Below are 13,234 nucleotides of genomic sequence, written 5' to 3'. Positions count from 1 at the left end.
GCTTAGCACAGTAGGAACCGCTGAAGAGGCTAGGAACAATCAAGACCAATGCATAACTCTCTGTCTCTACCTTCTCTTGCAGGTGTAGCCCTACAGCCTGCAACATGCTTCCCCGGCTGGAGAACACCAACACACCTTCAGTAAGTTGTTTGTTTACTTCTCAGCTTGCTTTACATTGTATTTGGGGATCATGATGATAGTTTTTAAGCTATAATAAAAAAAAAATGTGAGAGAAAGAAGGTAAAATTTGATAACAAAATATTGGAACTATCAAAGCTGATTGAAACTTTCTCTCCAGGTTTTGTTTCATATATATGCATATTTTAACGATTTATTTATTTTATTTATTTAAAGTCAGATATACAGAGAGAAAGAGGGACAGATTTCCCCCCCAATGATTCACTCTGGGCCCTATATGAAATATATTGACACTAGTTTGATTTGGTATTATAATGAATACATGGGCCCAATGTCATGGCCTAGCAGCTAAATTCCTCGCCTTGAATGCAATGTGATCCCATATGGATGCCTGTTCTAATACTGGAATCCATGCTTCCCATCCAGCTCCCTGCTTGTGGCCTGGAAATCAGTCAAGGACGGCCCAAAGTCCTGGAACCCTGCACTCAAGTGGGAGACCCAGAAGAATATCTGGGCTGCTGGCTTCAAATTGGCACAGCATGAGCCATTTAAGTCACTTGGGGTTGAATCATTGGACAGATGATGTTTCTTTCTGTCTCTCTGTCTCTTCTCTCTGTCTATCTGACTTTGCAATAAAAAAATAAATAAATCTTTACAAAGAAAATGAATAAAACAGTATAACAGGGTGTCAGTATACAGGGATGAATGCATGTAATTATAGTGCACCTAGTTCTAGTCCTGTCTATTCCACCCTTTCAATCCAGCCAACTACTAATGCATCTAGCAGGCATGTGGTGGTGGCATAAGTACTTACATCTGCCCCAAACAAGTGTGAGATGCAAGAGGGGGACCTGGAGTCAGTCTGTTCAGCTAAAGGCATTCAGAAAAAAAATTTTTCCAAAACATGTTTTTCTGGCATGCTTCCCTTCAGCTGAATAGTGACATTGTAAAAGCAGTGTATTATCTTTCCATCTAGCTTCAAGGTTAGTTTTCCAGCAGTGGTATTTACATTATACAAAATGCCAGACTTCATCAATTGTATATCAGGTATGGCATGAGGAGGAGGTTCAGTGGAAACCTCTGTCTTTTGATTACCAGATTTTTTTATTTAAATAATCCTTGTGGCATGTTCTCTGATAACATTACACTGCTGCATGCAATGCCAGAATTCCATGTAAGGACCGGTTAATTCCCTGATATTCACCCTCTGATCAACTTCCCTTCTAATGTGCTTGGGAGATAGCAGAAAATTTCCCAGTTCCTTGGACATCTGCACCCCTGTGGAGGATCAGAATGGAGTTTGCCTCCTGGTTTTGTCCTGGACTTTGCTGCCTCTTGTGTCCACGGGGAGTAATCAAGTGGAGGGAAGGTCTTTCTGTCTGGCTGGTTTTGACTGCTGCTCTGTAATTCTCACTTTTAAGTAAGTAAATTGTTTTTTTAAGGAATTAAAAAACCCACTATATTTTATACTCTGTAGATTGGGGACTGTTGAATTTCTTTTTTATTATTATGTTTATTTTTATTTTTGGTTAATTTTACATAGTTGTTTTTGGGTGGTTGGTCAAGGCTACAGGAAGTTAGGTGAGAACACCATTTCCACATTCTCGTTTTCCTTTCTGTGTCTGGGGAAGGGAGGAGATAAAGGGAGAAGCCACACCCAGCCTCCAACCATCCCAGGATGCCTGATGTGGGGCATGCTCTGAGGGTGCTGCTCATGAGGTTTTGATAGTTCAACAGTTCTGAATTACTGCCGATCTTTCCATTCTAAGCACAATGAAATCTGTCCAGAATCCACTGGTTGATATAGTCCATCTTACAGTTTCTGTTTGCCCATGAATTCACCTCCAGCACTTGTCTGGTGTAATTGATCAGTTTGTTCTGTTCTTCGTGCTCTGTTATGGTACCCAGTGTGCTCTGCATGCTCCAATGTATTGTCATATCCTCCATGTGCACCTGAATATGCTGTTCACTGCTCCATTGAAGCCAAAGAGGAGGCCTGGCTCTGACAAATGCCCTCCATGGTCAGTCCATGGAACCTGCAGTTCTCTCCTTGGTTGGAGTTCTGAATGCAGTGATTCAGTTGGGGGAATCCCCAAAGAAACTTAATCTGATGTGATGGCGACCTGATTCTTGTGTGTGCATGCCAACAGAGGGTCCAGCACATTCCATCACCCAAATCAGCTTATGCACATGTTGGTGGTTGATATTGCTGGATCAGATCTGTCTCCAGCCCTCTCTTCTGTACATACCAATGAGTGTTGCAGTCTATCAGAGAGATGTTCACTGTTTCCTTCATGGGCTCTCTCCCATTCCTGGATCTTGAACTCTAGGTGTTTCTGCAGTTGAGCTTGAAAGAGCTTTCCCCTGCCTGAGCCATCATCTGCTAGGTGATGCTGCAGCAAAACCCAACCACCCCAACCCTCTCCCACTCTGGCTTATGCACGTACCAGTAGATACGATCTGCCACCTTGGATTTTCCCTCTTCCACTAAACATACATTTCCACCATTGTTATAGCCCTGCCTGGACTGGTCTGCGCAAATACCAACTCTCACATTCCCAAGTGGGAGTAGTGGCTTAATAGGGGAACTCACTGCAGACCCCCCACCGCACTACTGGGTTTGCCTGCTTTGCCATGGGTCTCACTTGTGATGGTTACATGCTGTGGCCCATCTGGCATAGCATAGCTCACCTTGGCTTTTGCCATTGAGTTTTGCAGCCTGGCCTGGCCCAGCTTGTTCCCAGTTTCAGCTCACATTGGTGGGGTCTACAGTCTAGCCAATCCAAGCAGCCCCAGAGTCCTATCCGTAATGTGCATTTTGTGGTGCTGTGGCCCAACTCGGCATGATGCACATACCATTATGGCTCTCAGATTTGCTAGTGGGTGATATGAACTGTCCTAACCTGGTTGCCAAGACCTGAGCCAAAGGTATGCCCTTGGGTAACATAACCTGGCCTGGTCTAGGCTGCTCCCTGTCGTGGTTGTTCCACTCACCTGCAGGGACTGTGTCCCATCGGAGGAATTCCACAAGCTCCTCCATGAGAACTTATCTAAATGCAAGATCAGCGGGTCCATGGTGCAGCCCTACATTGTCCATCTCCTGTCTTTCTGAAGCAGTGGCCTTTCCTGACTTGCCTTCAACCCACTCTGTTTTTTTCTGGTGGGTATTACAGCGCAGCCCAGGATTGTCCACACCCAGACACAGCTGATACATAGCTCAGCAGGGACAGAGACATAGCCTAGTTCATCTTACATTAAGCCTTGTTCTGAGGAGCACCAGTGGGTGCTGGAGTCTAGCTCAGTCTGCACACACCAGACCTAGTCCAAACTTGTGCCACAAGGAGACTGCAGCCATGTCCAGACCAGATAACACCCCCTACTCTGGCCCTCACACCCCCCAGTGGGAACCACAACCCAGCCAGTATGTCCCCTTAGCTCCCCAACCAGGCTTGTTCCCAGGCATAGATCTTACTTGTGCCAGTGGTTGCTCTGACTCAGCTTGGCATAGTCCCTCACCTGTCTTGGCCTTTGCTTTTAAATACTGGAGGCTGGTGGGACCCAGCTTGCCCCCAATCCGAACTCTTGCTGGTGGGCACTGTAACCTAGACCTGCTCAGTCTGTTCCCATCCCTGGCTCATGAAAGTGGGTAGTGTGACAGCCAAGCCTCTAATGACCTGTGCTCTAGCCTGGTTTCTGCACTTGCCGGTGAGCTAAGATTTGCTTGGCTCTGCCTGGTCTACCCCCATCCACTACCAACCCACATGTTTGCCAACAGGTGGAGCTACCTTACCCACCTTACCCAACCTTCAGACCTGGATCATGCACTCATCAGCAGGAGCTATGACTCAGCAGGAGAGTTTCCTAAGTTCTCCCACTCTGCCCACTCCCAGACCCTGATCTCACTCATGTCAGTGGGTGCTAGGGCCTTGACTGGCATAGCCTGCCTCTCCATCTTGGCCTTGTATGAGCTTATGAAATTTGAAGCCCATGCTGCTGCACTGCTTATTTTAGGATGCATATGCTGGTGCTGCAGCCTGGACCTGTCCGGATTATTCTCAGTGTCTGTACCCACGAATGTTGACAGGTTCTATGATCACACCTAGCTCAACCCATCACACTCCCAGCTCTTGATCTAACCAGTGGGACCTGTATTTCCACAGGTTTTGGCCTACATATCTCTCACAGAATCTACCTCTGGACCTTGTTCTCTCACATGCTGATGTCATGGCCCTGCCTAACCTGACCCATCCCTGTTCCAACATTCAGTCAGGCAGTGGGATCTAGCCTTGTCAGACAGATCCCCATCCCTAACTTTTGTATGGGCTAGCATGTGGTGGTCAGCAATATTCCTTACTAAGGTATTATTCCCAGTAAGCAATATTCCTTACTAAGAATCCCTGCTCAGGACTCCCATATGGGTTGGTGTATCAGTCTGACCCATACAGCTCTCCCTGCAAACCACTATGTCTCAGTCCTCTCACTTAGCTGCAAGTACAGTCACCCTGTCATTGGGAGTCCCTCAGGATTCATTTCTTACCTACATGTGCAGTGGCCTTAACCATGATGTCCCTATGTAGTAATTCCATGCCTCAAGACTCCTGGGCTTGCCCTCGGTTTGCTAGCAGGAGAAACCTGGTGCAGGTTGGTGCTCTGGCAGCCCACAAGCCCAGAATTCGGTCACCGCTTTTCATTGGTGACTGTTGTTTGGGCTCCAAGCACTGAATGTGAGCTGACTCTGGTACCCCCAGCAGCCGCTACACTGCAAGCAGCTCCATCAACACAGTCCCAAGGTTCCTCTCACTTATCTTTAAAAACACAAAAGGAGAAAAAGAAAAAAAGAAAAAAAGAAAAAGAGTGTGCAGCTATGGTGACACACTGGTATAGTTAACACATATTTGGCATTAACCAGGCCCAGGATGCCCTCCAGGTGTTAGCTGCTTTTCTCCCACCTGTGTAACACTTACCTAGGTACAGTGCAAACTAGGCATCTGCCTACATCATTTTAGTGTGAAGGGATGTTTCTGATTTTTTAAAAATCCAGTGAATTTTGATAAACATGTACCTGAATACTTTTATAGGGTTCAGTGTAGTATTTAAGTTTAGGTGCTTCATAAGCTAAGTAAACCAGGTAACAACCCTTTCCACTTATCTTTGTTTTTACAACACACAGGGTGCTCCATTCCAGTTGCCTGCATACCCTTACCCTACTGTGAACTATAGTGACTATGCACTGGGATGGAACTCTGGATCTTGTTCCTGTTGTCTCACTTACTTTGCTACCTGTTCTACTTCCTTCCTTTCTCTAGGCCTCACTCTTCTCAACCTGTAATAATCGCCATTCTAAGTTTGCAGCTTTTTGTGACATTGACATAGGATAACATGTGAGTTTTTTCTCCATTTGCTTAATTTCTTTTCTTTATATCCAGTTTCATCTATTTTGTAACAAATAAGAATTTGTTTTTTTTAATGGCTGAATACAGTCTCTTGACACTCGTTGAGTTTCACTATTAATAAAATCAGTGGAAATCTAGCATTAAAACTTATTTAGTATTCATTTTTTTCTTATATTTTTATTTTGAATTTTTGAATTTAGTGGTATCATTTCATATAGACTGGGATTACCCCTTCCAAAATTCCCACCCCCCCCAACAGAGTTTCCCCATGTTGCTATAATGGAAAAGTCCTACATATAGAGTCACAATTTCATCAGCTTCTTATTAAAGTGTGCCCCGACATTGCTGGTACAGGGGGTGTAAAACAATCCAGCATTCCATTGTCTACACATTTTCAATGGTTTCACTGGAGTCCATCTTTTGTTGGGAAGCAGGGATGCAGTTTGCATTGTACCCCCACATCTGGATATGGTAGACCTCAATATTCCATCACCGTACATTTCTATAAATGAGAAGCCATGAAATAAGGTCTGTATGTTCCTTTTTATTTCTGTGACTTTTATTTCCTTTTTTTGCCTACGTGATTTTGGTAAATATTAAATTACATAACAACAAAAAATAATTCTAATTTGGTTACAAATCCAGAGGAAATGCTTTTGGTTTTTGGCATTCTGTTGTGTGATAGCTATAGGTTTGTTATCTGTGGATACAATTTTCTTGAGGCTTATTTCTATGTACCTCAACTGAGGTATACTGGGGTATATTTATATATTTGTAGGTTGCCTCAACTTTCATCTATGTTATTACAAAATAAATGTAGAAACTCATTGAGTGCTTTCTATAAGGTGATTTTAATGATGCTTGTCCTTCATCCTGTTTATGTGAAATACTTGGTTTGTTTTTTTCATTTATTGGCCCATTTTCTACATTCTCTAGTTAGGTGCACCTTGGCTAGTACATGTGAGTTTATTGATGTGATGTTGCATTTATTTTACATGCATTTTAAAAAAAATATTTATTTATTTTGTTGGAAAAGCAGATATACAGAGGGGAGGAAAGACAGAGAGGAAAATTTTCCTTCCTATGGTTCATTCCCCAAGTGGCTGTAATGGCTAGAGCTGAGCTAATCTGGAGCCAGGAGGCAGGAGCTTCTTCCAGGTCTCCCACACAGGTGCAGGGTCCCAAAGCTTTGGGCCATCCTCAACTGCTTTTCCAGGCCAAAGACAGGGAGCTGAATGGGAAGTGGGGATGCCGGGATTAGAACCTGCACCTATATGGGATCCCGGAGCAATGAAGGTAAGGACTTAGCTGCTATGCTGTGGCACCAGGCCCTATTTTACATGTATTATGATAATTTTTTTATTAAAGATCTTATTTAATGCAAAATCAGATATATAGAGAGGAGGAGAGACTGGAAAGTCTTCCGTCTGATGGTTTACTCTCCAAGTGGGGAAGCAGGGTGCCTGGATTAGAAGCAGTGACCATATTGGATCCTGGGGCAAGCAAGGTGAGGACTTTGGCCACAAGGCCACCGCACTGGGCAGTATGATAAGAATTTTACATCTATTTTATCAGGTATACTGGTCTGTGATATTTTAGTGATTCTTGAACTAGATTTCTGGACTATAAGCAATTATTTCAGAAAAAGCATTAAGTAAATATACAGAGAACTAATTGTACAGTAATGGAGATTGCATTTTTTACTGAGAAATTCCATCTCTTGTTTTTGTCTATTTATTTATATTTTAAATAGTCATATTTGGAGATATTCCTACTGCTGATTCAGTCTAGTTTAGAAATATCAGTGTTGTTAGGCTTAGCATAATTTTGGAATTGTTTTCTTTAAATTTTTACAGTAATTCTAGAAAATGTGCTAATTTGGTAGAATTTAGTAGTGAAGACACCTAGTGTTGACCTTTGGTTTGAAGAGATTTAGTCCTAATTCACTGGTAACTGTCTGTTGATTTTGTCAAGTTTTATAATGTCTTTCTGATTCAGTTTGTCGACTAATACTGAGTACCCAGAAATTCAGCATTTCTAACAATTTATTTGTTTATAACTGCTGTTGATAGTCCCTAGTGATCCATTGTATTTCATTTTTTTCTTTTTTTACATTGTATTATTGCTATCACTTTATAATACAGTTCCATATTCCCTTATCCCCTTCCCAATTCCCTCCCCCCCACCTAGTTCCTCTATATCATTACTAACATATAGTTCTTCATACTCAGTCATATGTCCATCATTGCGGGCATGGACAAGAGCAGAGAGTCCAGAATCCTATTGTCAAGACATAGTAACCAGTTTCATTGTAAGTCCATCTTTGTCTGGAAGCAGAAATGCATACCACATTGCATCCTCTCATCTGGATGTTAAGTCTCCATTTCAAAGCTAGATTCTATACATTCCCTTAAATGAAAAGTCATGATAAAAAATCAACAACAGAAAGAAAAGAGGAAATTTACAATGCCGTGAAGTTAAATGACATGTTACCAGATATGACAGTCTCCATTACACAGCTGCTATACATCCCCTTAAATGAAGAACCACAAATCAAAATCAACATCCAGGAGAAAAAAGAAATTAACAACACCAAGAAGTTAAATAACATGCTATTAAATGACTAATGTGTAGCTGAAGAAATAAAAATCAAGAACCTTCTTGAAGAAAATGATGCCATTGCATGATCTACAAGTCATTGAATGATTTAATCAGAAGAGTTTTGAAGAGATGAAACCAAAAGAAAACAACATAATCCATGTGATATACTTTCTGCTGATCTTTGTTGAAGTGTGTCTCCTCCAGACAATAAACAGATGGGTTTTGTTTTTAATCCAGTCTACTAATCGATGGCATTTGATTGAATTTAAGCCATTTACATTCAGAGTTTAATATACATGGATGTTACTTTGATCCTGTCATTTTAGAAATGGGTTGTTCATTGGTTTAGTCTTCTGTTGCCATTTTATTGGGATGTTCTTCCCGTTTGCCTTTGGTTTTGGTAGGTGCCATTCCTCTTCTCTGCCAAGAGAACATCTTCAAGTATCATTTGTAGGGTAGGTTTGGAAGAGGCAAATTCTTTTAGCTTTTCTTTACTGTGGAAGAATTTTTTTTTCATTTTCAAAGATGAAAGAAAGCTTTGCTGGATATGTTATCCCAGGCCGACAATTTTTTTCTTTTAGAATCTGGAATATGTCACTCCATTCTCTTCTTGCCTGTAGTTTCCTGTAAGAGATCACCTGTGAGTTTAATTGGCATTCCTTTATATGTCAATTGACTTTTTCCATGTTCACATTTAAGAATCTTTTCCTTATGTTTGATTAAAGAGAGCTTGATGATCATATGTCGTGGTGAAGATCGCTTTTGATCAAGCCTGTTGGTAAAACAGGTCCAGGTTGAAGCTTCTTCCTAGTTCTCCCATATCAGTCCAGGGAATCAAGCACTTGGGACATCCTCCACACTCCATGTGCACTAGCAGGGAGCTGGATCAGAAATAAACCAATTGGACCAGGCACAGTAACCTAGTGGGAAAAGACCCTGCACCTGTATGGGAGACGCAGAAGCTCCTGCCTTAAATCTGCTCAGCTCCGGCCATAGTGCCCACTTTGGGAGTGAATCAGTAGATGGAAGATCATCCTTTCTGTCTCTTCTCTTTTTTTCTGTATCTGAGTTTCCAAAAAAGTAGATTAATGTTTTTTTTTTTTTTTTCAAGAAAAGAGAGAAAAAAAGTACAACAGCCTGGACTTAAGGTGGCATCTATGTAGGATGTTCATATCATGAGCAGTGGCAGAACCCACTTTGTCCAGACAGCCCTGATGCACTGTACTTCTGTGATAGCAGGGTTTTTTTTATTCTTTTTTTTATTGTATTGTTGACAATCTTTACATAGTTAATTATGGTAAAAAAAAAAAAAGTTCAGGGGCTATAGGGAAGTGGGTAAGACTGTTATGTTCATTTGGTTTCCTTCATGTATCTGAGGTAGAAGGGGATATTGAGGGAGAAGCCCCACCCATTTCCCACCCACCCCAAGTCCCAGATGTGGGGTATGCTCTGAGATACTTGCTCAAGTGGTTTTCTTTTTTAATCTATTTTATTGTATTATTGTTGACAATCTTTACATAGTTAATTATGGTTAAAGAACAAAAACAAAAAACAAAAGTTCAGGGGGTATAGGGAAGTGGGCAATACTATTATGTCCATATTGTTTCCATCATGTATCTGAGGTAAAGGGGGATATTGAGGGAGAAGCCCCACCTATTTTCCCACCCACCCTGAGTCCCGGATGTGGGGCATGCTCTGAGATATTTGCTCAAGTGGTGTTAATAGTTCTCCAGTTATGAATCGCTGCCAGTTTCGCTCGATGAGGTCGTCCACTGATTGATATGGTCCATCATAAAGTCTCCATTTGCCCCATATTTCGCTGCCAACATATAGCTGAGTTGAATGATTGTCCTGTTCTGTCTTCTGTCTTTTCTTGGTTAGAGTTCTGAGTCCAGCAGTTCGATTGGGGAGATCTCCAAAGAAACTTTGAGGTATTCCCAGACTAGTTTCTTGTATGTTCTAGCAAGCACAGGGCCCGGCACAGTCCATCACCCCAATCAGCTGGTGGTTGCAATTGCTGTGTTGGTTCTGTTTTCGGTCCCGAGTTGCACTGCAACCAATGAGTGTTGCAGTCCAGTCTGGTTCGGTCCTTACATCAACCAGTGGGAGCTGCAGCCTAGTTGGGGCGACGCACAATAACTCCCACCAGGCCCGCCCCCTACCCTGGTTTGCCAGTATGTGTAGCAGAAGACCAGTCTTTCCCCCATCCCATTTGGCTATGGTACTTGTCAATGGATATTATCAAGTGGTTTTAATAGTTCACCAGTTAAGAATCACTGCAAGTTTCACCACTCCCAGCTCGATGAGGTCATTGAAGAATCCACTGATTGACACAGTCCATCATAGAGTCTAAATTTGCCCAGTATTTTGCTGCCAACATATAACTGAGGTGGTTGATTGATTTGTTCTGTCCTCTGCCTTCTCTTGGATAGGGTTCTGAGTCCAGCAGTTCAATTTGGAAGATTTCCAAAGAAACTTTGAGGTATTCCCAGACCAGATTCTTTTATGTACTAGCAAGTACAGGGCTCGGCACAGTCCATTGCCCCAATCAGCTGGTGGTTGCAATTGCTGGGTTGGTTCTGTTTTCAGTCCCGAGTTGCACTGGAACCAATGGGTGATGCAGTCCAGCCTGGTTCTGCCCAGCCCATGCTCGGCCCTTTCTTCAACCAGTGGGAGCTGCAGCTTAGTTGGGGCGATCCACAATAACCCCCACCAGGCCCACCCCCCACCCTGGTTTGCCAGTATGAGTAGCAGACTAGTCCAGTCTGCCCCACACCCCATTTGGCTCTGGTACTTGTCAAAGGGTATTAAGACTTAGTTCCATCTAACCAATTCAACTATCCAGCCCTCACGGATGCTGTTGATTGCCTCTCTGCTTAGCCAACCCAGCCCCCATCTTAGTTTTCATGCCCTCCCACCGGAGTAGTGACCCAAGAGGGGGGAACCCACTATTTCCCTCCCAGGTCTCTCTCAATCCCAGTTTATGCACTCTTTGGGTGGTTCTGTGATTTGACTTGACAAAATTAGCCCCCAGTGCCAACTTCTGCCAGCTGATGCTGCAGCTAAGCCTAAACAACCTTACCCACTCTAATTTATGCTTGCACCAGAAGGAATAATCCATCCAGCCTGGCTTTTCCCTGATCTAGTCCACATGCAGCGCACAGGTGTTGTAGCCCTGCTTAGTCTGGTCTGTCCAGTGGGAGTAGCTGTCTGGTGAGGGGACCAGCCCCTTAATCCCTTTGCTGGCTCTGCCTCCTCCCTTCCTGGATCTCATGTGTGCTGGTTGGGTGCTGCAGTCACATCCAGTACAGGTAACCTCACCTTGGCATTCCATATTGTGCACTGGTTTTTGTCGCGACCAAACCCGGCTCAACCCACACTCTGTTCTGGTGTTCAGATATACCAGTGGATGACATGAACTGATTCAGCCTGGTCTGTCCCCGACCCATGCCAAATGTATGCCAGTGGGAAACTTGCCATGACCTATTCTGGGCTGTTTCCTATCCTGCTTCTTGTGCTTACCTACAGGTCTGTGTCCTGCCAGAGGAGTTGCCCAGGCTCCTGCATCAGAACCCCTCCCAATGCCAGATTTTGTGCAGAACAGGGAGTCTTTGAGCCAGCCCTACTCAGTGCATCTCCTGTCCCAGCAGGAACAGTGGCTTTTCCTGACTGGCTTTCACCCCATTCTGGTTCTTGTTGTTGGATGTTTCAGCCCAGCCATGGATCGTCCATACCCACATACAGCTCACATATGGCTCAGTTGGGGGTTGAGACCCAGCCTAGTCACTCCCACATCTATCCTGGTTCTCCAGGACACCAGATGGTGTTGAGGTCTGGCCTGGCCTGGTGCATCCAATCCCAGGCCACGCTAGTGCCACAGGTGACTACAACTGTTTCCTAGTTAGAATGCAGCCCCCATTCCAGCACACGTGCCCCTTGGTGGGAACCTCAACCCAGTTAGGGTGTCCCTTAGCTTCCCAACCAGGCCTGTTCCTAGCCGTAGATCATGCGCCTGCCATTGGCTGCTCTGACTCAGCTTGTCTCAGTCCCTCACTTGTCCTGGCCTCTGCCTTAGACACTGTGGTTTAGCGTTCTTGACTCAAGTAGACCAGTAGGTGCAAGAGCCTAGCTTGGCATGACCTGTGCTCCATCCTGGCTTCTAGTTTCACTTGTAGGCTAAGGTTTGCTCAGTCCTGCCCAGTACATCCCGTTCCATCACCAACTTACACACTTTGGAGCTACTTTGCCCAGCTTGTCCAACCCCCAGTTCTGGACCACACGTTCATCAGCGGGAGCTGTGGCTCAGCAGGAGAGTTTCCCAAGTTGCAACCACTTGATCCACTCCCCGACCCAGTTCTCATATATGCCAGTGGGTTTTAGGCCAATGCCCAGCGTAATCTGGACTTCGATTTGGCCTGCTATGAGCTGGTGAATGTTGCAGCCCGGCCCACCCCACACCCTATTCAGGATGCACATTCGGGTGCTGCTCCCTTGCCCAGTCCAGACTGTTGCGGGTCCCTTCACCTGTGATTGATGGCAGGCTCCTTGGTCACACCTAGCTTAGTCCATCACCACCCAAACTCTTGGGCTTACCAGTGGGGCTAGAATTTCCATAGGGTGTGGCCCACACATCCTACACAGAATCTACCCCAAGATATGGTTCTATGCTAATTAATGTTATGGCCCTGCCTAATGTGACCAGTCTCCTGATCCATCATCATGTCAGGTAAAAGGATATCCTGCTGGACAAGCCCCAAGGTTTAGCTTGTGCATGAAAGGTATTCACCGCTCAGCGTTGTGAAGTGATTACAAGTTCTTCCAAGGAAGAGTTACTGCCATTGGGAATATTTAGGATTGTCTCAGATCCCAGAAGCACAGTGGGGACAGCTCACCATGTGCACATGGTGACTGGAGTTGGGATCCAAGCAGGACACCCTATCCTGGAGCCCACCAGCAGCCTCCCAGCTGCTGGAAGTTCAGATCTCCAGGCCCAAGGTTGCGCCCTTCCCCAATCCTGTTGACCACCCAGTGAGGGCTGTGGGTGGGCCTCGGATCTACCCACTCACAGAGACTTCTTCCCTCGGTTTACTCGCTCCAAAAGG

At 44.4% G+C, this 13,234-nt stretch overlaps 1 protein-coding gene and 1 long non-coding RNA gene across 2 annotated transcripts in view; one reads left to right on the top strand and one right to left on the bottom strand.

Annotated features, from left to right (window-relative positions):
* The window catches only part of LOC101522773 (zinc finger protein 260-like), a 793,789-nt gene that overhangs the window by 472,921 nt on the left and 307,634 nt on the right, over positions 1 to 13,234 (bottom strand). The gene's annotated exons all lie outside the window — the stretch shown is intronic.
* LOC131482749 (uncharacterized) overlaps positions 1 to 13,234 on the top strand; it is a 145,117-nt gene that overhangs the window by 120,561 nt on the left and 11,322 nt on the right. The window contains exon 3 of the long non-coding RNA XR_009247260.1: positions 83 to 140. This is a non-coding gene — a long non-coding RNA (uncharacterized LOC131482749). The remainder of the gene's footprint in view (positions 1 to 82; positions 141 to 13,234) is intronic.

This window comes from Ochotona princeps, chromosome 20 (assembly GCF_030435755.1).
Source record: "Ochotona princeps isolate mOchPri1 chromosome 20, mOchPri1.hap1, whole genome shotgun sequence".
Taxonomy (NCBI): domain Eukaryota; kingdom Metazoa; phylum Chordata; class Mammalia; order Lagomorpha; family Ochotonidae; genus Ochotona; species Ochotona princeps.
This window is presented reverse-complemented; position numbering and strand designations above follow the sequence as displayed.